Below are 19019 nucleotides of genomic sequence, written 5' to 3' on the forward strand. Positions count from 1 at the left end.
GGCCCCTGTAAATATTTGTGTGCAGTTTTAGAGTGAACATAGGTTATGTTTTCCCTTGAGTAAATGTCCTGGATTAAGGGTGCTTAATCCCCTTAATCCAGGGATCAGCACCCTTAATCAGTTCACACTTAACATTATAACAAAATTCCAAATCATTTTCTAAGGTTGTTGCTTTCTTTCTTTCTTTCTTTCTTTCTTTCTTTCTTTCTTTCTTTCTTTCTTTCTTTATTTTTACCTACAATTTATGACAGTTATAGTTGTTCTGCATCCTTGCCAGCTCTTGATATTATCAGTTTATTCTTTTTCTTAATATAAGCCATTCTAATAGGTATGTAGTGATATCATATTATGGTTCTAATTTGTATTTCTCCAATTACTAATGATATTGATCATGCATTTTAATGTTAGATACATATGTGTTTTTTCTTTCTTTTTTGCATTTTCCCTTCTGTGTCTCTCCACTCAAGAAAACAGTTTTGTGTTTTATTACTTCATGGAAGGTGTTTTATTGGACTGAAAGCAGAAGATATTTTGAAAACTTAAGGCCTTCCTCCCAAACTTAAAACTCTTGAAAAGAATAGGTTTTAAGGAGGTAAGATGTCTCTTTCACTGCAGGGGTTTTCTTTGGGATAGAGCAAAGAGAGTTTCGTGTTATCCTGAAAAGTTAGAACTGTACTAGGTTCTCACAAAAAAAATCCAAGGAAGATGCTGAGTTCGAAAGAGGATCATCTCTGTGATACACTTAGACAGGTGAGGTTCTATAAGCACCAGGCCTCTCAGTCTTGTAAAAGATCCCAGTTTGCCTAGTGGTGAAAGCTTCTGAGCTGCTACACCTGCCGACATCAATATTAACTTGGACCAGTATGTTTTGGCTGCACCTTGGTGACATATATACATGGATGATTAAAGGAAAAAAGAAGTTCCTTCTCAGAGACTTTGTATTCGTAAGATTCCAGAACCTTGACAAGACCCAGGGGTTTGGAGGCGGGTGTGCTCCGTGAAAGCATCTGGTTGAATTTTTCACCAACCTGAAAAAGTAAAAAATTAAGCTTATTTATAGAAAATAAATGAGTTCTTATACTGCAATTTATAAACTGAAAGTGTATATCAGTAACTAACTTATTCTCACTTTAGCCAATGGTCTCAATTTTTTTCTTCTTTAATGAGAAATTTACTGATCAGTTATATTTTGCCCACTTTAGTGAAGTGACAATTGCAGTCACAACAGTGTAATCCAGTCATGCATGAACTTTTTTGAAGATTATACTTAGTGTTGGTTTATTAAGCATTATCTACACTATACCTTCCTTTTCCTGTGTCTGATTTGAAGCTGTCAGATATGTTCACAAGAGGAAATGAGGGTCAAAGGATTAAAGTAGTGATTTCTGTCACTTAGAGTGCATCCCAAAACAGTTGTTAATTATCAGCGTGTGACTCCTTTAGATCATGGAGACAGTGTTACTGAAGAATACTTATTGAAAGTAATATAAGAAACTTCTCTGTTTTGACAGTATAAACGTTTCTTACATCCTGTTGAAATCAGAAATCATGCTACTTTTCCTAAATAAATAAAAAAAAATGATGTCTGAAATACTCTTTATACCAAGCAGCTATTTTTGGTTAAGTATTTAATTACAGAATTGTGAAGAACACTTTGCATCTTAGTCTTTCATATTTCCTTACCATTTTATAAACTATTAATTTTATTTTTAAAAATATTTTATTTCTTTATTTGAGAGAGAGAGTGACTGAGAGAGAGAGAGAAAGAGAGAGCAAAAGTGTGGGAAGGGGCAAAGGGAGAGGGAGAAGCAGACTCCTCACTGAGCAGGGAGCTAAATGTGGGGCTTCATCCCAGGACCCTGAGATCATGACCTGAGCCTAAAGCAGACACTTAACTGAATGAGTCACCCAGGCACCTCTAAACTACTATTTTTAAATCTTTCTTTTTTTAAATTTTTATTTATTTATGATAGTCACAGAGAGAGAGAGAGAGGCAGAGACACAGGCAGAGGGAGAAGCAGGCTCCATGCACCGGGAGCCCGACGTGGGATTCGATCCCGGGTCTCCAGGATCACGCCCGGGCCAAAGGCAGGCGCGAAACCGCTGCGCCACCCAGGGATCCCCTAAACTACTATTTTTAAATAAAAACAAATTTTGTGAACCTAGAACTGCTCCAAGAATGGTATATATTTAGAGAACAACTTCTAAGAAAAAAAAATCTTTGATAGGTATAGAAAATTTCCTACATATAAAAAGGACAAACATTGTATGTTCTCATTCATTTGGGGAATATAAATAATAGTGAAAGGGAATATAAGGGAAGAGAGAAGAAATGTGTGGGAAATATCAGAAAGGGAGACAGAACGTAAAGACTGCTAACTCTGGGAAACGAACTAGGGGTGGTAGAAGGGGAGGAGGACGGGGGGTGGGAGTGAATGGGTGACGGGCACTGGGGGTTATTCTGTATGTTAGTAAATTGAACACCAATAAAAAATAAATTTAAAAAAATGGCAAAAAAAAAATAAAAATAAATTGGATTTTACTTCATTTCGTCATCTCAATTTAATTATTACATTAATACCCCTCTGTTATAATGGATGTATAACATTTCCATATGTTCTGTTCTTTTCTTGTAGAATAACATACATAATTAAAGTTTTTACTCTGGGGCACCTGGGCAGCTCAGTGGTTGAGCATCTGCCTTTGGTTTAGGTCATGATCCTGGGGTCCTGGGATCAAGTCCCACAACAGGCTTACTGCAGGAAGCCTGTTTCCCTTCTGCCTATGTCTCAGTCTCTCTCTTTCTCTCTCTGTGTCTCTCATGAATAAATAAATAAAATCTTTTTTTTTTAAAGTTTTTACTTTAATGGCAAGCTGAGTCTTAAAAGTGAATTTGCATTTAACACAAATGTTATTTGGGCACACTAAACAGTGAAACAAATTCATTCAAATGATAGGAAATTAGATGTTTGCCTATTATAAGAGTGAATTCTTTGTTGGAGTTTTCAAACGCTAGTTCACAGGCAGGCATCAGATTGGCCACGTAAAAATAATGTAAAGCAGTTGTAAAATGAGTGTGGGGGTGACTCCATTGATTAAAGCATCTGACTCTTGATTTTGGCTCAGGTCATGATCTCAGGGTCCTAGGATCCAGCTCAGCACCTAGCACCCCACACTCTCCTGCTCACATGCATTCTTTCTCTCTCTCATTAAAAAAATAATAAATAAATAAATAAATAAATAAATAAATAAATAAATAATATTTTTAAAAAAGAAGTTGCTAAAATAAAAGATTTCTGCTCCCTGTACTTAGTGGTTGTGATTCAGCGGGATTGATGCGAGTAATAAGAATTCCAATATTAATAACTCTTCAGTCTTTAAACTCTTTGGATGGTATTGATAAATTATCACTATTTACTTTTTATTCTGCACTTGTAAGGAATGCCTTAAACCAGGCAGGTTCCCAAAGTTGTCTGTGATGCAGTACCTATTCTGGGTAGTAATCTGAATAAAACATACTTTCTGAAATAGAAAATAGGAAGGACATCTTCCTTTTTATGTCTTATAATACACTAAACTCCCAACTATCTATTTGTTAGAATTAGTTTCCTGAAAAGGTCTCCCAATTGCTTCTAAGAATTTCACAGGTTTTCTTATCTGTGTGCTACAAACAAGTCTCTCCAGGTTTTCAGTTGAGCTTCTTCCCTTCCTTCCTTCCTTCCTTCCTTCCTTCCTTCCTTCCTTCCTTCCTTCCTTCCTTCCCTTTCCTTCTTTCCTCCCTCTGTCTCTCTCTCTTTCTTCATCACAGATGCTGCTGCTTTTGTGTCAGTGGCTAACACTGAAGTCACTTTGTTTCCATTGAGGTGACTCTGGATTTATTGGTTTTATCTAGGTGCTGTTCATTCACTGAGCTCTCTGGAAGATCCAGTGATACCATCCTAGACTATGCCTGCCCTAGAGCCTCACTACCTCTATGCTGATGATGCTGCCTTTTCATCACTGTGAATGAGTGGAAGCTTGGAGCCCTTGCTTGTTCCTAGCACCTCTTCAGATGGCCAAGAGCAGAATTCCTACCCTCATCAGAATTACTCCAGGCCTCCTGACTCAGAGATCACTTCAAAGCATCAGTAGGACATTAATTCTTCCCAAGAACACTATTTTTTGGGATATTGGTTTCTTTAGACAAAGCCCCACTAATTTGACCTTGAAAATTTTGTCTGAGTCAATCACTCACAACTAGATACATATTGTTATCCTGTAATCCAGTAATATGGGGAAAAACCCACAAACAATGTAACATATTAGTGAATGTGGTTTTAATAAGTGAAAGTTAATAAAAGACCTTGCCGGACCTAGCTCTTGGACTTTCCAGCATCCAAAACAGTGAGTAAATAAATTTCTGTTGTTTACACCACCTGATCTATGATATTTTGTTATGGTAGCCTGAACTAATAGAACCTCTATAAATCAAATTTTACTCCTTCCATACTATCTTTATGTATTAACTTTTAGCTGCAATTCTCTCCAAAAGATACTGTAAAATGACTCTAGCCAGTCAGGAAATAATTACAGTTTCAGAGAAGCACAACATTCATGTTTGGTACCTTTGTCTCCCTCATTACGTTTTTCCATCTGACTTTGTTTCTTTCTTTTGCTCTGTTAGAAGATCAAAAGGTGATGAGGCTCCTGAGAATCAGTCCCCACCAATACTTTTCAGAGAAAGTCCTTCAGAAAAATATTAAAATATTAGAAAAAAATTTTATTAGGAAGGAAATTGACAGATTCTGAAGTGATGATAAATGGCAGACAATACCATCAAAAGCCCAAATAATTCACTCTTTGAGTCAGAAATCTGATTTCAAAAAGTCTTTTAGGAAGATGATAGTGTAAATATGGGGTAAAATTCTATAGTGTGAGGAATTGGAAATAAATAATAGTTATTAACATTAAATATAATTAAATTACAAATCTTTCTATGAGACTAGAACTGAGCCTTTAAAATGCCGCTCTTATTTTTATGGTAATAAGTAATCCCCAATTTACTATCTATTTTTGCATCTAATGGTATTTAATAGCACAATAATTATTCTTCTTAAGATTTAGAACACAATTGAGTAAATATTTAATTTACTGCATTATTTGTAAACTTATTTTTAAAAAGATAATAACAAATTACAGAATGATTAAAAAACTCACTAATATACCTCAGGAGAACTATAAACATGGTATCTCAGAGGGAAAAATTCAGATAAGCTGTTTAATCCTATTTCAGATAAGCACATTGCTGAAGTCAAGATTATTTTAATAATTATTTTAAATGATCTGATTCTAGATATTTTCAATTGTTTATCTGTTTTTTCTCAAAGAATGCTACAATGAAAAATGTTTTAATTTTTAAAGAAAATTTGAAAGTGTTGACTAATAAAGTTAATTCCTGCTTGAGGAGGATCTATGAGACTAAATACCACTTTGATTGTAAAAGAAAAATGAGAATTGAATATTGTCACTTTTTCTGGATCAAACATCAAAACTATCAAAGACAAAACATTATTGATTCAAAGAAGACATTGACAAACTTTCAGAAGGTAGCTTTGATGGTGTTTATTTCTTTTAGCTATCTTTCTATGTTGGGACAACTATATGCTCATGAATCTTAGTGTTGCAAATTCATTTCTGGAAGAGAAGGGCTTATGATTGAAAGTAGCTATCAAAAACCTGGGTTTTGGGTTAGAACTCAGATCTACTTTTGTCACATCTCTAACTAGCTCAGGTCTCAGGGTAACTCATATAACCTCTCCAAGTCTCATTGTCTTTAAATGGTACAGTGTTGTGAGAATTCCATGAGGTAATGTATTAAAGCACTCAGCACAGAATTTTACAAATGGTACATATTAGTTTAGTTACCTGTAAGAAATGTTAGCATAAGCCATTTTCATTAGACAATTATGTTTTTCATGGCAAAAGAAAATTATCTTCCTGGACAAAAAAAAAAACACGTTAATAGGCAGAAGAGATGTTGAGATAGCACTTTCAAAATTTCCTTTAGAGTAGGGAACTGTAGAGTCACATAGAAAGTGGAGGTGTTAAAATCTGGGGAGATGAAGGGAGCTTCAGAGAAGATCTTCTTTCTTCAACTTCCTCATTCACCCATCCCGTCTTCTTTCTGTGTGCCATTATCACTGATGTCTTCTCAGATAATTGTGTCAACAGAAAGATGTATTGGGATTTGAACACATATTGGTTTATTTTTCAACTTGTCAATTTAATGTAGACATGACTACTTTTGTCCTCCTGTAAAGATAAATCCAAAAACTTGTCCTAAGTCAGTGCTATTGAGTTAACTTATTTTCTGAGGGCTATGGTAGATATTTCATTTTAAAAACTTCACAAAGGAAAGTGATAAGGAAATAGTCATATTTTCATCATATGTATTTATAACCTCTTTCCTAAAGATAATTGAAACAGTCAAGTACTTGTAGGCATAATATATTCATTATTATCATTTGTTCTCTGACTTTTTCACCTTAGAATCAACATTTTTGACTAGTAAGGCATTCAATGTAGATATAAATAAAATAAAAATTTATTTCCAATGTTAGTTATAGTCCTGGTGCATTTTATTTCCCTTGCAACCACATTTTCTATTCCTCTAAGTAGGCATAACAGTTTTGTCTGTGATTTCTTCCTACAGCAATTCTAGGACCTGTGCTGCAAGTAATCTGCTTCAGTAAGTTGGTGGTTTTTCTACTTCAGAAACCTATTTTCACACAGAGACAAACTGGAGCTATGGTAATAAATTTGCTATTTAGATAACATTTCTGATGATGGATTTATCAGAGCACCATATGCCTATCTGAAATATTCCTTGTCAAACATGTAATTTTACCTCAAGAAATGTGTATACATATGTTAGGTGCCTAATTTCTTCATACAAAAAAGAATTAGGTGATTTTTTTAACCTCTCTAAATTTCAGATTTTCTACTTGTCATAAAAGGCAAATAATAGAGTCTAACATGTAGGGTTTTTATAAGGATTCAATGAGATAATTTATAGTATTTATAACACTTTGCAGAACACTTGACATATAGCAAACTCAGTAAGTATGCTAATTATTGCTACCATTATCTTAGTGTTAAGCACCCATACTGAACAACAGTGATACAATGTCCAAGTAGGTTGTCCTTAGGTTTTGACCACATTTTCCTTGAACATGAGTCACACTTTCTTATTCCTTTTTGTGTTTAGCAATTTTTTTATTGTACTGTGGACATTGTGTGATTTATTGTAGGGAGTCTGGTTTAGATTGTACTTCTGTAAAGAGTATTGAGTTATTTTCTGATACCCAGTCAATTTGTCAATAGATTCTTTTGGTCTTGTCCGGCTTAGCTTTATTCTTTGTTAAAGTAGGTCTGTTTTGGTTTTGAATTTGGTCCTAGAGTGAATCCCTAACACTAAAGTATGATTTTGCACTTAAAGGTTGGCTTTGGGCAACCAGGGTGGCTCAGTGGTTTAGCCCTGCCTTCAGCCCAGGGCCTGCTTCTGGAGACCAGGGATCATGTCCCATGTCAGGCTCCCTGCATGGAGCCTGCTTCTTCCTCTACCTGTATTTCTGTCTCTCTCTTTCTCTCTGTCTCTCATGAATGAATAAAATAAAATTAAATTAAATTAAAAAAGGATTGACTTTTCTGGAGTCTCAACTGTATGGTTATGGTACTCAGTGCAGTCTGTTGACCTGGGCTCAAAATCCAATTGTCTCTCAGCAGTGAATTCTGGCATTAGATCTCAGTCCTGCAATAGGAGTTTCTTTTAAGCTTCATGAAGTCTAGCCCTGGGCTTGTGCAGTCAGCTCTTAGGCCAAGGACTCATTGTTTTTTGTTTTTTATAAAGAGTTTTATTTATTCACTCATAAGAAACAGAGAGAAAAAGAAAGAGAGAGAGAGACATAGGCAGAGGGAGAAGCAGGCTCCATGCAGGGAGCCTGATGTGGGACTCAATCCCAGGACCCCCCGATGACACCCTGAGCCAAAGGCAGATGCTCAACTGCTGAGCCACCCAGGTGTCCCCCAAGGACTCATTGTTAATCTTCATTCACAAAATACTCCTCACTGAGAAGCTTCCACTCTCAGGTTTATCCCCCCATAAATTGCAGTTACTTAAGCAACTTGGAACTCTGATCTCTGCCTCCTCAGCTCAGTGAAACCATTATGTCACTTGGGATCCTATTTACTACTCTGTAGAAAGAAATGCTGTTAAAAAAGAAACTGGAGTGATCTTGAGTGATCATGGAGCTCATCTTGTATATTTTCTTTTTCTCAAGAATCACTGTCATACAGTGCCTGCTTTTTAATATCAAAAGAATTAAACATTTTGTCTAGTTTTATAGTTGTTTTAAAGGCAGAGAAGATCCAGTGCCAATTATTTAGTCATGGTTAGAAGCAGAAGTCACATATATGCATAGCTTTAAATAAATTATGCTATTGAAATTGACATTATGGCTTTTTTGAAAATGTATCCCATTTACAAATATCAATCATCTTTCAAAACATCTTAGAATAGCATGTTAAAGCGCTGTGACCACATTTTAAGATCTTGCTGTTACTCTTTTCTTTGTTAACCTTTTACTTAGAGAGATATATATTAGAGACACTATAAAATTTATCACTTAATCTGGAAGTCTTTTGAATGTGAAAGAATGAAGTATTCAAATTTATACTAAAGTAGAAAAGCCCAGTGTAAACTGTATGGTCACACCAGTTAGCATCCAATGTTTTAATCTAAACTATTAACTAATGGTTGAACACAAAATTTATATTTTCATCCTGAATATCTCTCCAATACCAAATATGTTTATTCTAGAGTTTATATGAAATTATTCCTAATAGTCTACTGAGCAAATTTTTATACAACAAAACTAAACTCCATTTCTCTTACTTCTATCCTTGTACTAGAATAAACTCCTTTCTCTTGCTATTTTCTAATTCACTTAATGATCCCACTGTTCATCCACTAATCAAACTAAATTTTCTGGAAATAATATTACATTTTTTGTTCCTGTACTCTTATACCTCCACTTGATATTTATGTTCTATTAAGTCTAAATTCTTGAAGATTTGAAGTTTTTCTTCCCAAAGATTCTGTGACGGCTTTCCTACAAATCCTTCTCTCTGGACTACTGATGTGGTCTCTGAATTGATATCACACCCCAACTTGTAAACATTTTGCTTATTTTCTATTTTTTTGTTGTTATAATAGTCTTTCTCAATATAAATCTGATCACATTGGTTGTAGGCTTACATGTTTTAATGGCTTGCCATCTTCTACTAAGTAATGTTCATAGTTCTGTCTTGACAAACATGATTCAACTTGACTTTTCTGTCTTCACTTTTTTCCTATGATTCCTTGAATCTAAAATATCAATTATGATAAAACATTCATCATTTGCTACCTTTCCAAGGAGTGTTTTTCCTTGTCCTCATGTCCCTTTCTACCTTCTTTATTTGTAGACCTAGTTCAAGCCATATATTCTCTGTGATGTTTTTCTAGACTCAACCTAACACAACCACCTTTCAAAGTGTTAATAGCAATCCTTCCTTTTACAAAATTCCACAGTGTACAGACTTCTATCATATTATTTACATATCATTTTAATGTTCTTTTTCTTTTCTTACTAACTTATAAGACCTCTGAGGATAGGGTCTATATCCTCTTCTATATCCTTTGATATTTGTAATATCAAAAATTATTAATTTTATCTAACATATATATTAAATTTAGCATATTTATTTAATGATTTCACATGTATGTTTAAAATGCAGGGTAGCTGGGACACCTGGGGGGCTCAGCGGTTAAGCCTCTGCCTTTGGCTCAGGGCATGATCCCAGGATCTGGGATCAAGTCCCACATTGGGCTCCCTGCAATAAGTCTGCTTTTCCCTCTTCCTATGTCTCTGCCTCTCTCTCTCTGTGTCTCTCATGAATAAATAAATAGATCTTAAAAAAATGCAGGGTAGCTTTTCCCAGATTTATTTCAAATATTCAATTTGAGGATCCTCCCCCGAATTGATTAGTATTTGCAGGAAGAAGGACCTGAAAAGTAAAAGTAGTATACGGAAACTAAATGTCTGCCACATAAAACAAAAACAAAAGCAAAAAGTCCAATCCTTCATACATATCAAAATATTATCTTTAGGCTTTTTCTAAACAAAAAAAAAGCAGGAGAAGCAAAAATGTCTCTCTACCTTACTTAGCAATGTACTTCCCACATGTTGAGAGTGATCTGAGATATTTGAAGTTTTTATGTTGGGTGTAGGATACTTTTACAAACTTTTATAATAATTGGTTTTAAATCTAGTCCATATAGTATTCAAAGAATGTTAGAACAGGATGAGACCTTACCAGTCATCCAATGTAGTGTTTCTCAATCATGTTTAATCACAAAAATTTTCTGGGCCACTGATTAAAATTATAGCTACAAGACATCTCTTCCGGAGTTCAAGTTGTCATATTTGGTTTGGTGCCCAGAACTTTATACTTTAAATCAACGTAAGTCGCTTTCCTAAATTTCTGTAATGATAAAATTATTTGGGATTCTCATTAATCATGCAAATCTCCAAGAGAGTAAGACTTATTATATTAGAAGTCCATGGGAAGAGCCTGTGAATATATATTTTAACAAGCTTCCTAGGTATTTCTCATCATCAGGGAAGTTTGGGAAACATTGATATATTGAATCAGTTAATTTTTTAATTTAATTTTTTTAGTTTATTTTATAATTGAAGTAAATCTACAAGTTTAGTGTAATACAATAAGGGAGTAGGAAAAATCAGCATTTTTGTGAGGAAGATATTTTGATTTTTATTACTTCTGAAGATTAAGAAAATTAGACTTAGAGAGTTAACTGCTTGCCAAAATAATAACATCTAGAAAATAATAGAGTGACAATTTGTGCCCAGCTTTTCTGATTTTATGTTACTCTTTCATAATATATCATCCCATGATGGAATTAATAGCCACAAGGTACAAAAATTTCTTACTATTAATGTAATACTGAAGTATAATCACAAAAATACTATAAATTAATGACATGGCTCTTAAATAGGGGAAGAGCAGGTAAAATCAGAGCCAGCAGGCTGGAAACTGTGTATAGGAATGCTATTTGCATGTGTGGGGAGGGCAAGAGTTTGTTTCCTTCTGTTTCTACTTCTTCCATAAGGAAAGGAAACTTCTTCCTTTGCACAATTCTCCATTCCTTATTCTGCACTTACTAATTCTTTTTCTAGGTGAGAGATCTGACCAATATAATTGGTCAGGATCTGAGACATTCTATAAGTCACTTTTCACAATTTAATTGTATTCTTGCAAGGACAGTTGCTGCAACTATGGGATCAGATCTCTTTTCTAGCGTTCTTGGCCTACTGCTAATTCGTTAAGCAGACTGCATAATCTGCCTCAGAGATCCAATCTCTATAGTCTAAATGGAAAGAGTAAGACAGTCGTCGTAGTCTATTTATGCTACTATAACGGAAACATGACAGAGTGGCTTAAACACAAAACATTTATTTTTCACAATTCTGGAGACTGGGAAATCCAAAATCAAAGCACTAGCAAATTAGGTGTCTGGTGAGGACCAGCTTCCCTGGTTCAGAGATGGCTATTTTCTGTGTCCTCATATGGCAGAGGTAGTGAAATCTACTATAATATTTAATTCAACAATTTAGTTAACACACACAATATTAAATAATATGCTCTAAAATACTGTCATGTTGTGGTACTATATTTCTTCAACCTCTTCACAAAACCCATGCTTTCAGGGAGCTCTCCTCTGCTTGCTAAATGGGATGATGACCGATTCCTAAATTGTTTGACAGAGCCAGTTGGATCTTCATATCAAAAAACAAACAACAGGGGGATCCCTGGGTTGGCTCAGCAGTTTGGCGTCTGCCTTCATCCCGGGGCAGGATCCTGGAGTCCCGGGATCCAGTCCTGTGTCGGGCTCCTGGCATGGAGCCTGCTTCTCCCTCTGCCTGTGTCTCTGCCTCTCTCTCTCTCTCTCATCATGAATAAATAAATAAATAAGTCTTAAAAAAAAAAAACAACAAAGAAACAAAACCTGTGTTTTCAGAGTCCATGTATGTTAGGGTCTTAATAAATTCTGTCTCAAGGCACATGGGAACTTACTTGCATTACAATATCACAATTATGTGATTTCTTACATAGGCTTATATTTATACTCTACATAAAATAATCACTTACTTTATTGTTTTTCCTCAATTTTTTTATTGTAGTAAAATACACAAGCACAAAATTTACCATTTTAACAATTTTTAATTTTTTAATTTTGTTAAAAATTTATTTTTTCATTTGAGAAGGAAAGAGTGCACTCACATGGAGGGAGGGGCAGAGGGAAAGAATCCCAAAAAGACTCCTTGCTGAGCTCAGAGCCCAATGCAGGGCTCAATCTCATCCCTCTGAGATCATGATCTGAACTGAAACCAAGAGTCAGACACTTAACCAACTGAGCCACCCAGGCACCCCACCATTTAAGCCATATTTAAATGTATAGTCGGGTGGCTACCATCACCATCATTCATCTCCAGAACTCTTTCCATCATATGAAACTGCAAATCTATACTCATTAAAAAATAATTTCCCATTGTCCTCTTCCTCAGCCCTTGGCAAACACCATTCTCCCTTCTGTCTCTGTGATTTTGATGACTGTAAGTCCAGCATATAAAGGGAATCATACAATATTTGTCTCTTTCTGACTAGTATATTTCACATAAAATAATATTCTCAAGATTATGATTTGTCTCTTTCTGACTAGTGTATTTCACATAAAATAATATTCTCAAGGTTTTGTGGATAAATCTCAGGATTTATCTATTTTGTGCCCCATATGTCAAAATATTCTTCTTTTTTAAAGCTGAAAAACATTCCTTTATATGCATACACCACATTTTGCTTATTCACTCCTACACTGATGGACATTTGGATTGCTTCCACATATTAGCTATTGTGAATAGTGCTGTGATGGACAGGGGAGTACAAATTTCTCTTCAAGTTTCTACTTTCAGTTTTTTGGAATTATATGTCCAGAAATAGAGTTGCTAGTTCATACACTCATTGCATTAAATTTTTGAGGAACTTCCCATATTGTTTCCCACACTGACTATATCATTTTACATTCCTACTAACCGTGCATAAGATTTCATTTGTCCTCTATCTTTGCCAACTCTTGTTATTTCTTGTTTTCTTCCTTTTTTTTCACAGTAGTCATTCTAATAGCTGTGAGGTGGTGTCTCATCATAGTTTCAATTTGCATTTCTCTAATAATTTGTGATGTTGTGCAACTTTTCATGTATTTATTGGCCATTTGTACATCTTCTTTGGAGAAATGTCTGGTTATGCCCATGTTTTAATCAAGTTGTGTTATTTTTTTTATTATTGAGTTTTAGGAGTTCTCTATATATCCTAATATTAATTCCTTATTGGATATTTTCTTTCATTATGTGGGTCACATTTTTATTCTGTTGCTAAAATCTTCTGTTGCACAATTTAAAAAAATTCATGAAACCCAATTGTCTGTTTTTTATTACCTTTAGTATCATTTCCAAGAAATCATTGTCAAAGCCAAAGTTGTTTAGATTTTTTCTAAGAGTTTTGTTTTAGGTCTTACATGTAGGCTGTTGCTAATTTTGAGTTAATTTTTATATATGGTGTTTGGTACCATTCAACTTCATTCTTTTGCATGTGAATATCCAGTTTACCAGCACCATTTGTTAAAAAGACTCCTTTTTCCATTGAATGTTCTTGTCATCATTGTAAAAAAATATTTGACCATACATACAAGGGTTTATTTCTGGGCTTTTCAGTCTACTCTATTGTTCTATATGTCTGCCTATATGCCAATACCACACTGTTTTGATTACTATAGATTCATTGTCAGTTTTAACATCAGGAAGTGCGAGTCTTATAGCTTTGTTCTTCTTCATAAATTTTAGATAGGTCTTTCTATTTCTGTGAAAAATATCATTGGAATTTTCATAGATATTGCAATGAATCTATAGATTACTTTGGGTAGCCTTATTGTAATACTTCTAACCCATGAACAATAATAGTAAGTCTTTCAATCCATGCACATGGGCTGTGTTTCCAATTACTTAAGTCTTTAATTTCTTTCAGCATTGTTTTATAATTTTCTTTCCCCTTATAGGTTAATTCATAAGCACTTTATTTCTTTCAATGTTATTAAAAATGGAATTGTTACTTCATTTTCATTTTTAGATTTTTCATTGCTTATGTATGGAAATGCATTTAATTTTTGTGTGTTTGTATCTTGCTGTTTTCTTTCTTTTCTTTTCTTTTTTCTTTCTTCTTTTTTCTTTCTTTTCTTTCTTTTTTCTTTCTTTTCTTTCTTTCTTTCTTTCTTTCTTTCTTTCTTTCTTTCTTTCTTTTCTTTCTTCTTTCTACTTTCTTTCTTTTTCTTTCTTGCTGAGTCCTTAGGATTTCCTACATGTAAAACCATATCATCTATGGTTTATTTACTCCTTTTTTAATATAAATTTATTTTTTATTGGTGTTCAATTTGCCAACATATAGAATAACACTCAGTGTTCATCCCATCAAGTGCTCCCTCAGTGCCTGTCACCCAGTCACCCCACCCCCCGCCCTCCTCCCCTTCCACCACCCCTAGTTTGTTTCCCAGAGTTAGGAGTCTCTCATGTTCTGTCTCCCTTTCTGATATTTCCCACTCATTTTTTTCTCCTTTCCCCTTTATTCCCTTTCACTATGTTTTATATTCCCCAAATGAATGAGACCATATAATGTTTGCCCTTCTCCGATTGACTTACTTCACTCAGCATAATACCCTCCAGTTCCATCCACGTCGAAGCAAATGGTGGGTATTTGTCGTTTCTAATGGCTGAGTAATATTCCATTGGCTTTACTATTCCTTTACAATTTGGATGGCTTTATTTCTCTTTTTTTCATAATTGCTCTGGTTAAACCTTCCAGTACTATATTGAATAGTGACAAAACTAGTTATCCAAGCCTTATTCTCAATCTTAATGAAAAAGCTTTGTTTTTCACTACTGAGTATGATTTTTATTGTAGGTTTTTCATATATGGTTTTTATTATGTTGAGGTAGTTTTCTTCTAATCTTAGGATGTTTAGTGTTTTATCATAAAGAGATGTAGAATTTTGTCAAATGCTTCTGCATTAATTGAGATGATCGTGTTTTTTCCCCTTCATTCATTAATGTAGTATATTACATTGATAATTTTTTGTATATTGACTATACTTGCATTCCAATAATAAATCCCACTTGGACATTATGTATAATTCTTTTAATGTACTATTGAACTCAGTTGGCATTATTTGGTTAAGTATTTTTACATCAATATTCATGAGGATTATTTCTCTATAGTTTTCTTTTTTTTTTATTTTTCTTTCCTTCCTAAATGTTAATTTTTTTCTCAAAGAACCAACTTTTGGTTTCACTGATTTTCTTATCTAAGTATTTCCTTCTTTCTCTTGTGATTTCTTGTTTTATCCACTGATTATTTTAGAGTTTATTCTTTCATTTTCAAATATGTGTGAATTTTCCAGTTTTCCTTCTGTTATTGATTATAACTGTCTATATCTCTCTTCAATTCTGCCCATTTTTGCTTCAGGTATTCTGGTTGTCTATTCATAGACTTGTAAATGTTTACAATTATTATATCTGCTTGCCACTTTGGATCTTTTGCTAATATATAATGTTCTTTGTCTCTTGTAAATTTATTTACTTAAAGTTTTTTTTTCTAATATTAGTATAGCAACCTCTTCTCTCTTTTCATTATTATTTGTATGGGCTAACTTTTCCATCCTTTTACTTTTAGCCTATTTGTGTCCTTGGATCTAAGGTGCTCTTATAAGACAGTATATTGTTGGATCATGTTTTTTTTTTATTCATTCTTCCAATTTCTGTCTTTTGTTCAGAGACTTTAATCAATTCCACAGAGCTATATTTGTTAGGGAAGAACTTCTGTTATTTTGTTTTATGCTTTCCATATATCTTATAGCTTTTTTGGCCCTCTTTTCTTGCATTGTGGTTTTTTTTTTTTTTAAGATTTTTTTTTATTTATTCATGAGCGACACAGAGACAAAGAGAGAGAGAGAGAGAGAGAGAGGCAGAGACATAGGCAGGGAGCAGCAGACTCCATGCAGGAAGCTCAATGTGGGACTCGATCCCAGGGCCCCGGGATCACATCCTGAGCCAAAGGCAGATGCTCAACCACTGAGCCACCCAGGCATCCCTGCATTGCGGTTTTCTTTTGTGATTAGTTGACTGAAAAATGTTTAAAATCCTTTCTTATTTCATTTTGTGTTTACTCTATAGATGTTTTCTTTTGGGTGTCATAGGAATAACATCTAACATCCTAAAGTTATAACACTGTAATTGGAATTTATACCAGGTTAATGTCAATAGCACACAAAAGTCTGTTATTTTACAGCTCCACCTCCATCCCTTATTAGTTGTTGATATCATAAGGTCACATCTTTATACACTATGTGCCCCAAAACATAAACTAACAATTATTTTAAATGCATTGGTCTTATGTAGAAACAAAATGTGGAGTTACAAACCAAAGTTACAATAATACTAGCTTTCTGCTGTATGTATATATGCATACAGAATATTAATGTATTAGTCTCAAATCATATAGAAAATGAAAAATGGAGTTACATTCTATTATTTCAATAATAGTAACTTTCATATTTTTATCTACCCATACATGTATCTTTACTGAGATCGTTATCTTTATTAAAATTATTGTCTAGTATCCTTTCATTTTATTCTGTGGGTCTCCCTTTAGCATATCTTGTAGGGCAGGTCTAATGGTAACAGACTGTCTCAATTTTTGTTTTTGTTTTTATTTTTGTTTTAATCTGTGAATGTCTTAATTCCTTCCTCACCTTTTTTTCTTTTTTTTTTTAAGATTTTATTTATTTATTCATAGAGACAGAGAGAGAGAGAGAGGCAGAGACACAGGCAGAGGGAGAAGCAGGCTCCATGCAGAGAGCCTGAGGTGGGACTTGATCCAGGGTCTCCAGGATCACTCCCTGGGCTGCAGGCGGCGCTAAACCGCTGCGCCACGGGGGCTGCCCTCCTTCCTCACTTTTGAAGGAAAGTTTTGCTGAATATCAGATTTTTTGTTTGACACTCTATGTTTGTTTTTAGCAGTTTGAACATATCACCCCCTTGCTCTATGGCTTCCAGAGTTTCTGATGAGAAATCTGCTGATAATCTATTAAGGATCCCTTTCATGCATTGTGTCATTTCTCTCTTGTTGCTTTCAATATTATCTCATTATCTTTCAAAAGTTTAATTATAATGCATTTTGGTGTGGGTCTCCTGGAATTTTTTGAGCTTCTTGGATGTTTCTATTCGTGTCTTTCAGGAAATTTGGGAAGTTTTCAACAGTGTTTTTTTTTTTTTTTTTTAATATTCTCTTTCTGGGACTCCTATACTGTGTATAATGATTTATTTGATGTTATCCCAAAAGTCCTTTAGGCTTTATTCATATTTCTTCAATTTTTTCTTCTAATTTGACAATTTTTATTGTCCGATCTTTGAGTTTACTGAGTCTTTTTCCTGCCTTCTCAAATCTGTCTTTGAATCATATTAGTGAATTTTTCATTTCAGTTGCTATTTTTTTCAGCTTCAGAATTGGTTTTTAGGCTTTTTTTGGAGGGCATGGTTAAGATTTTCTATGTCTTCTCTAATATTTTCATTTTGTTCAGACATATATCAATATATAAATTTATATACTTTACTTTCTCTATACCTTCCTTTCATTTTTTGAGATCTTTGTTATAGTTGTTTTAAAGTCTTTGTCTAGATCTGTCATCAGGCTTTTTGCAGGAATGGTTTGATAATTTCTTCCTTTGAATGGGCTATGTTTTCCTGTTTCTTTGTATGTTTCAACTTTTTTATTTTGAAAACTGGATAGTTTCATTAATAATGTGGTCACTCTGGAAATCAGATGCTCCTTTTTGTTGTTGTTGTTGTAGGCCATTTTAATGCCAAGGATTAGCCAAAGGGGTAAAATTTTCAAGTCTTTTCTGATTCTGTACCTTTTTCTGGCAAGCAAGATGACTTTATAATGTCATTCATAAATGTTGTTGCTTTTAAAAGCCACCATCTTTAATGACTATCTCCAGAAAAAAGGGGAAAAAATGAGAAAAATGGAGGAGGGGAATGGGCAGAGGGGAATGGGCACTAACCTGGAAGTCACTTCAGTCAGTGGGGGAGTGGCTTGCAACAATTACAGAAGGTACAATAGATGACTATTCATCTCCCTGTCTGTACCTTTAAGATCAGAAGGAGAAATCACAGATCAAATCTTTGATATTTGGAGCACGAGATTCCCTGGCTTTCACAAGCCACAAGCAAACTGCTACTAGAACATTTATACAGCTGCCTATCATGGGCCTGGGGGTGGAGGATGGGTAGTTACTGTACTAACCCCTGAAATTGACTGAAATTAACTTTAACATTCAAGCGTTCTCCTGGAAAGTAGAAGCCTTCAAAAGACTCCAGAGTTCCAAAATGATTACATCAGATTTTGTCAGTGAATTTTTGTCTAGATGTGAAGAAAAATTTATAGTACATCTTACTCTGTATCTTCACAGACTCTTCTCTATGTTGTTGTTTCTTGGGGAGGAGCAAGACGGCGGAAGAGTAGGGTCTCCAAATCACCTGTCTCCACCAAACTACCTAGAAAACCTTCAAATTATCCTGAAAATCTATGAATTCGGCCTGAGATTTAAAGAGAGACCAGCTGGAACGCTACAGTGAGAAGAGTTCGCGCATCTATCAAGGTAGGAAGACGGGGAAAAAGAAATAAAGGAACAAAGGCCTCCAAGGGGGAGGGGCCCCGCGAGGAGCCGGGCTGAGGCCGGGGCGAGTGTCCCCAGGACAGGAGAGCCCCGTCCAGGAGGAGCAGGAGCTGCACCGACCTTCCCGGGAGGAAAG

This window comes from Canis aureus, chromosome 4, assembly GCF_053574225.1.
Source record: "Canis aureus isolate CA01 chromosome 4, VMU_Caureus_v.1.0, whole genome shotgun sequence".
Taxonomy (NCBI): Eukaryota; Metazoa; Chordata; class Mammalia; order Carnivora; family Canidae; genus Canis; species Canis aureus.